Below are 15,019 nucleotides of genomic sequence, written 5' to 3'. Positions count from 1 at the left end.
TTATCACACTTTTGAAATGATAGTATATTGGATATTTTTAGATAAATATAATTATTGCTGGAATTAATTTCACTTGTTCCTTTTTATTTTCTAAATGGGATTATTGGAAATTGTGATTTGCACTATGTTTCTATTGACAGTTCTGGCTTGTAAATTATTGCAAATAATATGAAAAGAAAACTTTGATTAAAAATTTTGTAATTGAGGAGTTGATTTACATCCTAGTATTTTCAGGTGTACAACACAGAGGCCCAACATTTTTATAGATTATATTCCATTTAAAGTCACCATAAAATAATGGCTATATTTCCCTGTGCTGTATGATGCAGCCCTGTAGCCTATCCATTATATACGTAGTAATTTTTACCTCTCAATCCCCTACTCCCTTCCTTCCTCCCCTCTCCTCCTTCTCCCCATTGGTAACCACCAGTCTGTTCTGTGTACCTGTGAGTATATTTCTGTTTTATTATAGTCATTAATTTGTTTTATTTTTTAGATATACATATAAGTTAATACATAGAATAATTGTTTTTCTTTCTCTGACTTATTTCACTTAGCATAATACCCTGTAGGTCCATCCATGTTATTGCAAATGGCATTATTTTATCTTTTATGGGTGAGCAGTATTCCACTGTGTGTGTGTGTGTATATATGTGTGTGTATATATATGTATATATACATATTTATATAATATACCACACCTTCATTATCCAGTCATCTGTCAGTGAACATTTGGGTTGTTTCAGTGTCTTGGCTATTGTAAATAGTGCTGCTGTGAACATTGGGGTGCATGTCTTTTTGAATTATATTCTTCTCCAGACATATACCCATGAATGGGATTGCTGGATGACATGGAAATCTATTTTTAGTTTTTTAAGGAACCTCTATACTGTCCTCCATAGTGGCTGCACCAATTTACATTCCCACCAACTGAGTAGGAGGGTTCCTTTTTGTCTTAAAAGGTCAAAAATTCTCTACATTTATATACTTTCCTTACAGTTTAGGACACAATTTGGCAAAAGCCTGATAGAATTTAATAGCAGTTAATACAGTATTTTTTTTTAAATGGCCATGCATTATGGATAGATATGTTATTGATGAGTTGGTTCTCTATTTTTGTAGATGCAGAAGTTTTTATAGCTTCACAGACATTTCAGACTTGCAGAGAGAAAAATTTCTTTACATTTTGCTGAACTTGTCTGGGTGGATTTATCGAATTTGGTCCAGGCCTGCAGAGGTAAATACACATCCAAACCTGAACCATTTGAATGTCTGCAAGATTTTAAGAGTCTAGAATGTCAGATCTGGACTATAACTCTGGTGAATGACATCAGTGAGTGGACTCAAGAAGACTCCATTTGAGTCCAAAACTTTTCATAAGCCAAAAAAGTCTTTGAAATTGTGGCAAAGCCAGAGAGTTTTGCGCTCCACATATGGCCACAAACACATGGGGACAACCACAGGCCTTCTGGAGTGCCAAGGGAATTCCATGTGGGAGTCCAGCACTCACAGGAATCCAACAAATCTCTGCTTGCCAGAGCACCTTCATTGCTACTGTGCTGTTTTGAGCAAATGTCTTTTCATCAGGTTCAAACTGGTTTGTTGTTATTTTTGCATAAAAAAAATCAAACAACTTCTTGTTCCCTTGTTGAAAGTAAAAGCCTAACATTTTCTGGTTTCTTTTGACAGAGAAAACATGAGCCTATGAATCTAACCTCATCTATGGTGGTCTGCAGCTGGGAGCAACCAGATCAGTGTCAGTCCCTTTGCAGCCATTGGTTGGGAGCCTGCATGTTACCTGGAATGGTATTTGAAATATGTCACCCTAGCCGTGCCTTCGCTGTGGGCTGGGAGGCGAGTCAGTCAGAATCTGCATTATGGAATGTATGTTTCAGATCCAAAGCTAGGAGATCTTTTCTAATAGCCAGAGAATGTACTCATAAATATATCTATTAATTATGCAAGAACCTTTTTAAAGATTTTTTTATTATAAAAATTTACCCCCAGAATTTGAAAATGAAAGAACAGTGGAATTAAAAATCATCTGTTCCTTAATTATACATTAAGAATCTTAAAATCCTTGTAAACTTTTTTATTCAAATGTAGATATTTTTCCCTTCCAAGAAGGAAAATTATTATTTCATTTTTTTTGCTTTTTCCTTTTATTATATATTCCATATCAATAAATATAATTCTTCTCAATCCCTTTTAATGGCCGTTTAACACTATATTGAACAGATATGTAATTAGTCCTAGGTTTCAGAAATTTAAAAAATTGTCATTACAATACCACTGCAAAGAATATTTTGGTGTTTCTATTTTTAGTTACTAATTTGGATTAAAAATTAAGAAGTTTGCTTTTCTTCATCTAAAACATTGGTTATTTTATGAATGAACTGTAAGGATTTTAAATAACTTTTCAGTAATTTCAACCAAGAAATTATCTTTAAGGCAAATATGTATGATGGTTTGCAAATCTACTTTTATTATATCTTCACTTTTACCAGTGTCATATGTGTGTGTGTTTGCACAAGTGCTTTAACTACCAGCAACGTAAGAAAAACCTGTGTACTAAAAATGTGAAAATACTTAGTTTCCTGGTTTGTGTTTTCATTCTCCCAATATAGGTTTTGGATGACAAGCTTGTATTTGCAAAAGTACACACCCTGTGGGAGGTGCTCTGTACATACATTGAGATACTGCACATAAAATTGCCTCTGAAGCTCAATGATCTGAAAACTCGGTCCTCTGCCTTTGATAATTTCAGCTGTTATCTGAAAGTCCCCCAAGTGGATGAAAGTATCATCAAGCTGGAGCAAGAGTTTTTCATTGCCCTATTTGGGAAGAGCTGCGTGAATGACTTTTATATTCAGGATAGAGATACATTCTTCAATCCAGCCACCAGAAGCTGCATTGTAAGTCTAAACTGAGTTTAGCTGCTGTCTTGGGGGTGATTTAGAGCCTGCTGTTGAATTATCAATGATTTGGTTTGGTTGGTTTGGTTTGGTTTTTAAAAGCTGCCCATAAAAAGGAAAAAAAGAGAAAGAAAAGAAATATGCCTACAGATTCCTGTTAGGATAATAAACAGTGGCTGTTTAGTTACCCTGTATAAACCACACACTCTCTTAGAATCTTTTTATGTTTACTTCATCCTTTCTCAGATCAAGTATCAACTAAGGGATAGTGTTAAAAAAAATTTCGGGATTAACAGGCTTGTGAGCTCTGGGATCTGCAAGGCAGCTTTCCCTCCCCATGGTGTAAGTCAAATGGCAGAAATGAAATAAAGCACTTCATGTATCCTCCGGTGTTAACCGGAAGAGGCTAATATTCTTGACCTTGTTTCTTCCTGGGTAAAATGAAGACAATATGTCAGGAGGCGAGACTCTCACTTAGGGCAAGAACCATGTTGTTTTGTTCACTGCTAAATTCCAGGCACCGGGAAGGCTGAGTTTAACGAGTGAATGGATGAACTGTAGTTCCCCCAGAGTTACCATGTGGGGCAGTGCGGATTAGCAGCTAAGAGCATAGACTCGAGAGGGGAGGGTACAGCTCAAGTGATGGGGCGCATGCATAGCACGCATAAGGTCCTGGGTTCAGCCCCCAACATCTCCTCTAAAAAAAACCAATAACCCTAATTACCTCCCCATCCCCCACCATAATTACCTTATTATCTCCCCGCCACAAAAAAAAAAAAAAAAAAAGAGAAGTGGCCAAGAGCGTAAACTCAGGCTGGAACACCTGTGCTGGTTTCTCGCTGTCGACCTTGTAAAAGTCATTTAGCCACTGTGTTTATCAAGTTCCTCATCAATAAAATGGGGATAATAATAGTACCCACCTCGTAGAGTTGCTATGGGGATTAATGAATCTGTGTCAATGTTAGAACAGCCCTGGCTAATAGTAAGTACTATGCATCTGTCAGCTCTTTTCATAATTATTGACAGATGTTATTATCAACCAAAGAAGTATTAGTTCTTTGTAAGGGAAACGCATGTTAGACCATTTAATTTATCATTTTCTGTAATTCAGGCTTTTCCCTCTGAAATACCATTTTCTGTCTGTGAACTAGGAAGCCACAGGGCTTTCCAAATTTCATCTGTCTGGGTTCTTGTCATGATGGCAATACTGCAGAGTGTTGACATTTTTTAGGGACTCCGTCTGAGATGACAGCAACCCCTCAAATTCAGGAGCACTTCTCTAACGGATAACATCTCGCATGAAATGAAGTTTTTAAAATGTAACAGCTTCAGACGCTTAATGATGCCATAAATGCAAGGATGTTATATCTAAGCTCTTTAAATAAATCCTGTCATTGAAATAAAGGAAATACTGTATTATAGCGCTCTATGACTTTGTTATCTTTGCTATCCATTTATCTGACTCTCTAAGACCAAAGAAAACAAAGACTGAGATTGATCGTTACTACTGTGTGGTACACGTATTTGTGGATGAAGACAATACTGAAATGCACTGTTTAAGATATTAAAATGGACACTAAGCAGCTGCTTGATGCACATGCATGAACAGAACAGGGAGCTGGGTACAGGGAGCAGACACTGAGCTTCCTGGATCAGAGACCCAGCATAGCAGTCCAGCCCAGCCATCCACATGTTTTATATTTATGTCCCAGCAAAATTAGCAGTGAGAGTGTTAAATGAACTTTGGGGACACTTGCAAACAGCTGTCATGATTATTAATGTGGAACACCAGGATTCTACAGTGTTTAGTTGGCATCTGTGCACAACCATTTCTTTTCCACTAAAGCCTCTTGTACTTGCTGGTCCCACATCCAGGCTGAGGAATCATCTCATGTGGTGTTTGGGAGGGAGGTAAGTGGAGTCAGGACCCATGCTAAGGCTGGGTGGGTAATAATCTGGTTCTAGTACAGGAGAAAGGAAATAAGTAAGGTGGGAAGGAGAATGGATTTAAATTTTGTTTCTTGCGTAAGCTAAATATATAACATCGTGTCAAGTTTCTTTGTTGTTTCTATTCCATGTGCTGTCACCGAATAACTACTGAATTGTGGGGACAAAAAAGCCTGGGTTTTAGAATTGACACTGCCCCTAACCAGCCAGAGTCCAGGTTCCTCTGGGGGTCCAAGTAGGGGGCTGCACCATCAGGTGTCCCTCCACTGCAGCAGTTTGGGCACTTGGATGGCCTAGTTTTTGGCTGTGGAAGACTGGCCCGCTTGTAGGACATTAAGCATCTGCAAGGCTCTCACCAGATACCCACGGTTGTCCCAGGACTGTAACATCCAAAGCGTTCCTTTCCACCCACCATTGCAAATGACCCTCAAGGGGTTAGTATTAATACTGGGTGAGAATTATGAAAAAATATATGGTACCTCCATCCCTCCTGGCAAGTGAGGGCCCCTTATTTACAAATGACCACGAAGTGTTAGCACCACATTTTAACAACAGAACATGTGAAAACATGGTGACAGTGATGCTCATCTGTTTGCTTCTGCTTCCCAGTGCAACTTCAGCCTCCGTCAGAGGACCTCAGCTGCCCCAGGAAACTGGGCCTTCTGTACAGGGAATGGGCTCCTCCTCGAAGCATAGACAAGAAGCAGCCCTTAGATCTCATCAGGTGAGCTGTTGTGGAGAGCACTCCAGTGGGAAGGGCTCAGGGTTGCCCTCATGGGATCTGAATGTGACAGTCCTCCAAGAGTGTTACCAACCAGGAAGCTCACAGGAGCTCTGAGCTTTATTGCCCCAAGTCTTTTCTGGAGGCTTTATAACAAAGACATGATTTATTGGTTCACTACCGATATGGCTAACCCAAACCCTAACTGTAACACAAACCTTTCCTTAGCCCTAACCATTGAGTCCATTCCTCTCCTGGTGGTCACTCATTTATCACAAAGCTCAAAGCGCCACTCCTCTAATCACATGGTTGGTGTCTCTGGCTGGCCAGTCCCAATCCTGAGTCATCTCATGAACACAAGCCATCCAAGGGTCCACCATGAATAGAAAAGACACTCCTATCTTGGGAAATTTCAAGGCTTTAGGGGTTGCCATCCAGGAACTGGGACCAAAGGCCTACCAAATTCTTCATTAAACAGGAGTAAATGTTAGATTTCATTTAAATTATAAAATAAGAGATGGAGGACGGAGAAGATGGCGGAGTACAGGGACGCTCGTGGCTCACCCTCTCCCACAGATACAACAAGACCCACATCTATGGACCCACTCAGCCAACCAGAGCACTGCGGAACTCCGACAGAACATCGCCCTCTTCAAAAGATAAAGACGCCAAAAATCTGGTAGGAGAAAAGGAAAAAAGAAAGAACAAAAGGCAAAGCAGCGCGGGACGGGTCCCGAGGGGAGGGAGCGGCAAAGGAGGACTGGCGCTCGCTCGCTGGGCCTCCCCTCTCCAACTGAGAGGCCAGCGGGATGGAGGGGGAGCCTCCGGGGCTCAGATCTGTACAGAGCAGCCCTTGACTAACAGAACTAAGTTAAACGGGCACAGAGCGTCCCCCCGACACCCAGCCTGAGACGGGCCGGCAGCGGCGGGCAGGGCCAGGCTGCACAAGCCGGGCAGAGGACGGAAGTGGCTGCACGGAGTCAGCCCTGGGGGAACGCAAGGGGCTGCGCGACGTGGCTGTGGGTGCACAGGGCAGAACAACCTGTGCCCTCCATAAAACAGCAAGGTTGATGTGCTCTCGGGCGAAGGGTGCATACCCACATCTCTGAAAACCTGCGGAAAATTTTCGGGGGAAGAGAGGCGGGGCTCAGGCACAGCCGCCATATCGCCATATCCTCCGGCGCTTAGCACCAAGGCAGGGGCGGGGGCGAAACTTGCATCGGCACCAAAGGGCTTAGCAGCCTCAAAGGCCAGACTGAGACTGGTCTGCATACAGCCCGGGGCAGATAGGATCCTTTCATCCTGGTCCCTCAGAGAACTTGCTCCACAAAGACAAACAAGGAGCTGGGTTCTGGCTTGGAGCAGGGACAGGGCTGTCTCTCGGTCTTCCCCGAGCCCACCTGCGGAGTGCCGACCAGGGCGGAGCGCGCAGCCGCACAGAGCAGCGGAGCTACCGGCGGAGGCACAGGTAGAGCGAGAGCGGCCCCCCAACTTTCGGGCAGAACACAGCCCCTGACCGAGGTGCTGGGAGGGGGCACGACCCGCCCTCTTACTTGGCCAGTCTGCAACATCTGACTGCGGCATCCGGAGGTGCATTGACCCGCCCGCCCACAGCAGAGGAGAGCTGCACCTGATCCAGCGTTAGGAGGAGGCGCGATCTGCTTGCCGACAGGTGCTGGGAACAGCACAGAATAGGGTGCCAACGGAGGGCCTCTGAAAACAGCAAGCTGAGCTTCCAAAACAGGACGAAGACAGAAAGACTTCACATTAAAAGCACACAGACTCCAGGAGAACACCGACAACCCCCCTTTTTTTTTCTTTTTTTAAATCTGTTTTTACCTGTTCTATTTTCTATTACTCTCTTAATTTTTACCTCTTAATACATTTCTATTTCTCTTGGGTTTTGATGTCCTGTTATTGATTAGACAGAGGTTTCAAATACATCTATTCATCTCCCCCCCCTTTTTTTAAAGGTTTTAAAAGGACGTCTCAACCCGATTAATACTCTGCTTCAACTCACTCTTCTATTACTCATTATACACTGTTTTCAAACTCTCTTTCTCCCTTCTTTTAAAATTCTTTCTCTCTCTCTCTTATTTTTTTCTTTTTTTCCTAAGATCTATTCCTAAATAGGCATTAGATACATTAAACTTTTAAGGACTATAATAGACAACTGATACTCCATAAACCACAGTGCCAGAGAGGTATGAGCAAGATGAAGCAGAGAAACGTTTCCCAATTAAAAGAACAAGAGAAATCCCCTGAAAGAAAGATCAATGAAATAGACATCGATAGCCTACTAGATCAAAATTTCAAAAAAGGAGTGATCAAATTGCTGAAGGAATTAAAAGAGATAGTGTTTAGAGATATAAAATGTGTCAAAAATGAAATTGAAGCTATAAAGAAGAGCCAAGTAGAATGGGTAAACTCATTGACAGAGATGAGGAATGATCTAATAGCTGTGCAAAGCCGACTAGATAATGCAGAGGAACGAATTAGTGGTCTAGAAGACAGGGTGATAGAAAGCACCCATTCAGAAGAACTACAAGATAAGCAAATAAAAAATAATGAAAATAGCATAAGGGACCTATGGGATAATATAAACCATCCCAATGTCACATAATAGGGGTCCCAGAAGGGGAAGAAAGATCAAAGGGGATTGAAAAGGTTTTTGAAGAAATCATGACTGAAAACTTCCCAAACTTAAAGAAGGAATCAGATATCCAAGTACAGGAAGCTCAGAGGGTCCCAAACAGGAAGAACCCAAATAGACCCACACCAAGACATACCATAATCAAGATGGCCAGAGTCAAGGATAAAGAAATGATTCTAAAGGCAGCAAGAGAAAAGCAAAGAGTAAGTTACATGAGAACCCCCATAAGGCTCTCAGCTGATTTCTCTACACAAACACTACAGGCCAGAAGGGAGTGGCAAGATATATTCAAAGCCCTGAATGAAAAAAGGATGCAGCCTAGGATATTTTATCCAGCAAGGCTATCCTTGAGGATAGAAGGAGAAATAAAGAGTTTCACAGACAAAAAAAGCTGCAGGAGTTTAGCAACACTAAACCCATGCTAAAGGAAATATTGAAAGGGCTATTCTAAATAGAAAAGCAGCAGGATGCTACAGAAATGAGAAACTCACAACTGGAAAGGTGATAACTCATGAATTACAAATAAAGTAAACACAAAATTATAAAAGAAGACATACAAATCACTTGGAGAGGGAGGCAGGGAAATACAGAATATTTTTTTTCTTTTTTTAAATTATTTTTAACAGTAGGATGGGTTTGAGATCATGTTACTATCAGTTTAATAAATACAGTTATAGTAATGGGTTAATAGATTTACAAAAAAGGGTAACCACAAGCCAAAAATTTACAAGGGAGTCACAAAAAGTAAATAAAATCCATGATAATACAAAGGAAAATTACCAAAACACAAAAGGAAGAAGAAAGGAACAAAGAGGATATACCATTTCAACTGCAAAGATAAGTTCAAAATGGCAATAAACCCACATCTATCAATAATTACTGTAAATATTAATGGACTAAATGCTCCAGTCAAAAGACATAAAGTGGCAGACTGGATAATAAAGCAAGAAACTTCAATATGCTGCATATAAGAGACCCACTTTAGGGAGAAGGACACATATAGATTGAGAGTGAAAGGATGGAAAAGATATTCCATGCAAATGGAAAAGGCAAAAAAGCAGGTGTTGTAGTACTGATTTCAGACAAAATAGACTTTAAAACAAAGGCCATAAAGATAAAGAAGGACATTTTATAACGATTAAAGGAATGATACAAGATGAGGATATTACACTTGTTAATATATATGCACCCAATATAGAAGCACCTAAGTACATACAAGAAATACTAACAGAGATAAAGGGGGATATTGATGGGAATACAATCATAGTTGGAGATTTTAACACTGCATTAACATCACTAGAAAGATCTTCCAGACAGAAAATAAAAAAGGCAACAGAGAAATTAAATACTACAATAGAAAAACTAGATTTGGTGGATATTTTCAGAGCATTACACCCCCCAAAAATAGGATATACATTCTTTTCAAGTGCACATGGAACATTTTCCAGGATTCATCATGTACTTGGGCACAAAAGAAACCTCAACAATTTTAAGAAGATAGAAATTATCTCAAGCACCTTTACTGACAACAGTGCCATGAAACTGGAAATCAACAACAGAGAAACAAAGGAGAAAAAAAGTAAAGCATGGAGATTAAACAATATGTTATTGAAAAAACAATGGATCAATGAGGAAATCAAAGCAGAAATTAAAAAATACCTTGAGACAAATGATAATGAAATCACAATCACTCAAAACCTATGGGACACAGCAAAGGCAGTGCTAAGAGGGAAGTTTATACAGATACAGGCATTCCTCAAAAAAGAAGAACAATCTCAAATAAACAATTTAACCCACCACCTGAATGAATTAGAAAAAAAAGAACAAAAACCCCAAAAAGCAGCAGAAGGAAGGAAATAATAAAGAACAGAGGGGAATTAAATACAATAGAGATTAACAAGACCATAGAAAAAATCAAACAAACCAAAAGCTGGTTTTTTGAAAAAGTAAATAAAATCGACAACCTCTGGCCAAACTCACAAAGAAGAAAAAAGAGAGAGCACAAATTAGCAAAATAAGAAAGGAAAATGGAAAAATTACAACAAACAAAATAGAAATACAGAATATCATACAAGAATATTATGAAAAACTATATGGAACCAAACTGGATATCCTAGAGGAGATGGACAAGTTTCTGGAAACATACTGTCCACCAAAACTGAATCAAGAAGAATCTGAACACTTGAACAATACGATCACTAGAAAGGAAATAGAAATAGCAGTTAAAAATCTCCCTACATATAAAAGTCCAGGACCGGACGGCTTCACTGGGGCATTCTACCAAACATACAAAGAAGAACTCATACCAGTCCTTCTCAAACTCTTCCAGACGATTGAAAAGGAGGGAATACTCCCAAACTCATTCTATGAAGCCACCATCACCCTGATACCAAAACCAGGCAAAGACACTACAAAAAAAGAGTATTATAGGCCAATATCACTGATGAACATAGACGCAAAAATCCTCACCAAAATTCTAGCAAATAGAATCCAACAACACATAAAAAAGATTATACATCATGACCAAGTGGGGTTCACCCCAAGGACACAAGGCTGTGTCAACATATGCAAATCAATCAATGTAATATATCACATCAACAAGAGAAAGGACAAAAACCACATGATCATCTCAATCGATGCAGAAAAAGCATTTGATAAAATTCAACACCCGTTTATGATAAAAACTCTCGCCAAAGTGGGTATAGAGGGAACATATCTCAACATAATAAAAGCTATATATGACAAACCTACAGCCAGCATAGTACTCAACGGGGAAAAACTAAAAAGCTTCCCACTAAAATCTGGGACAAGACAAGGATGCCCACTAGCACCACTCCTATTCAACATAGTCCTGGAAGTCCTAGCCACAGCAGTCAGGCAAGAGAAAGAAATAAAAGGGATCCAAATTGGAAAAGAAGAGGTAAAAGTGTCATTATATGCTGATGCCATGTTACTATATATAGAAAACCCTAAAAGTTCCACACAAAAGCTACTAGAGCTGATTGAAGAATTCAGCAAGGTAGCAGGTTACAAAATTAACGTTCAAAAATCAGTTGCATTTCTTTACACTAACGATAAATCAACAGAAGGAGAAAGTAAAGAAACAATCCCCTTTAAAATAGCACCCAAAGTAATAAAATATCTGGGAATAAATCTAACCAAGGAGGTGAAAGAATTATACACAGAAAACTATAAATCATTGATGAAGGGAATTAAAGAAGACTTTAAAAAATGGAAAGATATTCCATGCTCTTGGATTGGAAGAATCAGTATTGTTAAAATGGTCACACTGCCCAAGGCAATCTACAGATTTAATGCAATCCCTATCCAATTACCCAGGACATATTTCACAGAACTAGAACAAATCATAATAAAATTTATATGGAACCATCAAAGACCTAGAATTGCCAAAGCATTACTGAAGAGAAAGAAAGGCTGGAGGAATAACTCTCCCAGACTTCAGACAATACTATAGTGCTACAGTCATCAAGACAGCATGGTATTGGTATCAAAACAGACATATAGCCCAGAAATGAACCCACAAAATTTTGGTCAACTCATCTTTGACAAAGGAGGCAAGAATATACAATGGAATAAAGACAGTGTCTTCAGCAAATGGTGTTGGGAAAACTGGACAGCAGCATGTAAAACAATGAAGCTAGAACACTCCCTTACACCATATACAAAAATCAACTCAAAATGGATTAAAGACTTAAACATAAGACAAGATATAATAAACCTCCTAGGGGAAAACATAGGCAAAACATTATCTGACATGCATTTCAAAAATTTTCTCCTAGAAGAAATAAAAGCAAGAATAAACAAATGGGACCTAATGAAACTTAGAAGCTTCTGCACAGCAAAGGAAACCAGAAGTAAAAGAAGAAGAAAACCTACGGAATGGGAGAAAATTTTTGCAAGTGAAACCGACAAAGGCTTGATCTCCAGAATATAGAAGCAGCTCATACGACTCAATAAGAAAAAAATAAACAACCCAATCCAAAAATGGGCAGAAGACCTAAACAAGCAATTCTCCAAGGAAGACATACAAATGATCAAAAAGCAGATGATAAAATGCTCAATATCACTAATTATCAGAGAAATGCAAATCAAAACTACAATGAGGGATCACCTCACTCCAGTCAGAATGGCCGTCATTGAAATATCCACAAATGACAAATGCTGGAGAGGCTGTGGAGAAAGGGGAACCCTCCTACACTGCTGGTGGGAATGCAGTTTGGTGCAGCCACTATGGAAAACAGTGTGGAGATTCATCAAAAGACTAGGAATAGACATACCATATGACCCAGGAATCCCACTCCTGGGCTTGTATCCAGAAGGAAATCTACTTCAGGATGACACCTGCACCCCAATGTTCATAGCAGCATTATTTACAATAGCCAAAACATGGAAACAGCATAAATGTCCATCAACAGATGACTGGATAAAGAATAAGTGGTATATTTATACAATGGAATACTACTCAGCAATAAAAACTGACAACATAATGCCATTTGCAGCAACATGGATGCTCCTGGAGAATGTCATTCTAAGTGAAGTAAGCCAGAAAGGGAAAGAAAAATACCATATGAGATTGCTCATATGTGGAATCTAAAAAACAAATACAAAAACAAACAAAAACAAAGCGTAAATAAAGGACAGAAATAGACTCAGAGACAGAGAATACAGACTTGTGGTTACCAGGGGGTGGAGGGTGGGAAGGGATAGCCTGGGATTTCAAAATTGTAGAATAGATAAACTAGATTACACTGTATAGCACAGGGAAATATACACAAAATGTTATAATAACTCACAGAGGAAAAAATGTGACAATGAGTGTGTATATGTCGATGAATGACTGAAAAATTTTGCTGAACACTGGAATTTGACACATTGTAAAATGATTATAAATCAATAAAAAAAAACTAAAAAAAAAAAAAAGAAAAAGAAAAATGCCATGAGTGTTGACAGGGGTTGCATTGGATCTGTAGATTCCTTTGGGTAGATGGCCATTTTGATAATGTTGTTGCTTCCAACCCAAGAGCATAAGATATATTTCCATTTCTTTGTATCATGCTCAATATCCTTCATCAGTGTTTTACAGTTTTTAGAATACACGTAACCTCCTTGGTTAAGTTTATTTCTAGGTATTTTGTTGGTTTTGATGCAATGGAAATGTTTATGCCAGTTCTAAAATTCTGGGTTTTGAAATTAAAAATGAATGAAGGCCAAAAAAGGAAAAATACACTTCTCTCTTATGGGTGAATTGTATTCCATTACCTACATATGGTGAATCTCCTTTATCCATTCATCTGTTGATATGTACTTGGGATGCTTTCATGTCTTGGCAATTGTAAATAGTGTTGCTGTTAATAGTGGGATGCGTGTATCTTTTTGAATTTTTATTGTGTTTGGTTTTATTCCTTTAATAACTACATAAGTTTAAAAAGCTAAAGCTCTAAACAGTCTTAGAGACAATGAACAGTACATATATGTAAATTTAAAAAAATATGTGCAGTAAAGACAGCTGATAGACTCATGAGGGATTTCCTTTTCTGTGACACTTTCCTTTTTTCTTGCTGCCTTTAGAATTCTATCATTGTCTTTTAATTTTGCTTTTTGAATGATGGTATGTCTTGATGTGAGTCTGTCTCAGCTGATCCTGTTTGAGACTCTCTGAATCCTGTGCCTTGATACTCGTTTCCTTCTTCAGATTTGGGAGGTTTTCAGCCTTAATTTTATCCAATGTTTTCTCAGCCTTTTTCTCTCTCCCTGCAGGGACTCCTGTAATGTGAGTGTTACTATGCTTGCTGCTGTCTCGGAAGTGCTTTAAACTCATGTAGCAGGCCTTTTCTTCTTGCTTTTTTGATTGGGTGTTTTTCATTCTGTCTTCCGGATTGCTAATGGATCATCTGCATTGCCTAATTTTCTGTACAACTTGCAGTTCTGCTCTGATTGGTCCTTTTTTATATTTTCTAGTTCTTTTGACAGTTCTCCCGGTGCTCATCTCTTCTTTTTCCCAGTTCAGTTATCATTCTTGTTGCTATTGCTTTGACCTCTTTGTCAGGTAAAGTATTTATTTCTTTTCATTATGGTTATTTTGTTATTCTTTCATTTAAAATGTGTTCTTGTGTCTTCTCATTTTAACTTTCTGTATTTCTGTGAAATTAGGTGAAACAGTTGCCTGCCCCAGAATGAAAGGTGTCCTTGTGTGAGAGCACTCCTGTGCAGTCTTCTGTGCCCAGTGGGTTTGTTGGGAAGAGCTGGACCTGAAGTGATCCTGGGCTGCCCTCTTCCCCCGGGATGTGCTGGCAGCCGGTGCAATGGGGGCGGCAGGCCTGGAGTCAGAGGGACTGGAGCCAGTTCCAGGTTGAAGCAGGGGCTTCTCCTCTGCTCAGTGACTGTTCCAGCCCTATCAGGGGTGGCACAGGGTCCCATGGGGCTGGAGCAGGATCTCTGTGGGAGTGGGGTTCTCCTGGGTGTGGTGGCAGTCTCTGGTTTGGGATGTGGCTGAGGCCTGAGGGCATGCAGCAGCCCTTCTGTACTGGTTTTACCTTTTCCCCAGTGTGCACACCTTGGCTAGAGGGTGGATTGGGGCCAGAGAGATTGGGGCCGCACCACTGAGCTGGCCCCACCCCGTCAGGCGTGCACAGGAAAGTGAGTTCTGGGGATGGCAGGCCCTGCCCTGGTGCTGGTGCTGTTCCCTTCAGAGTGTGTGTGGGGACACTAGCTGGCCGTGACTGCCGGCCGTCTTTTCAGAGGCAGGGCCACACCCAGGCCAGT

Source organism: Camelus dromedarius, chromosome 19, assembly GCF_036321535.1.
Source record: "Camelus dromedarius isolate mCamDro1 chromosome 19, mCamDro1.pat, whole genome shotgun sequence".
Taxonomy (NCBI): domain Eukaryota; kingdom Metazoa; phylum Chordata; class Mammalia; order Artiodactyla; family Camelidae; genus Camelus; species Camelus dromedarius.
This window is presented reverse-complemented; position numbering follows the sequence as displayed.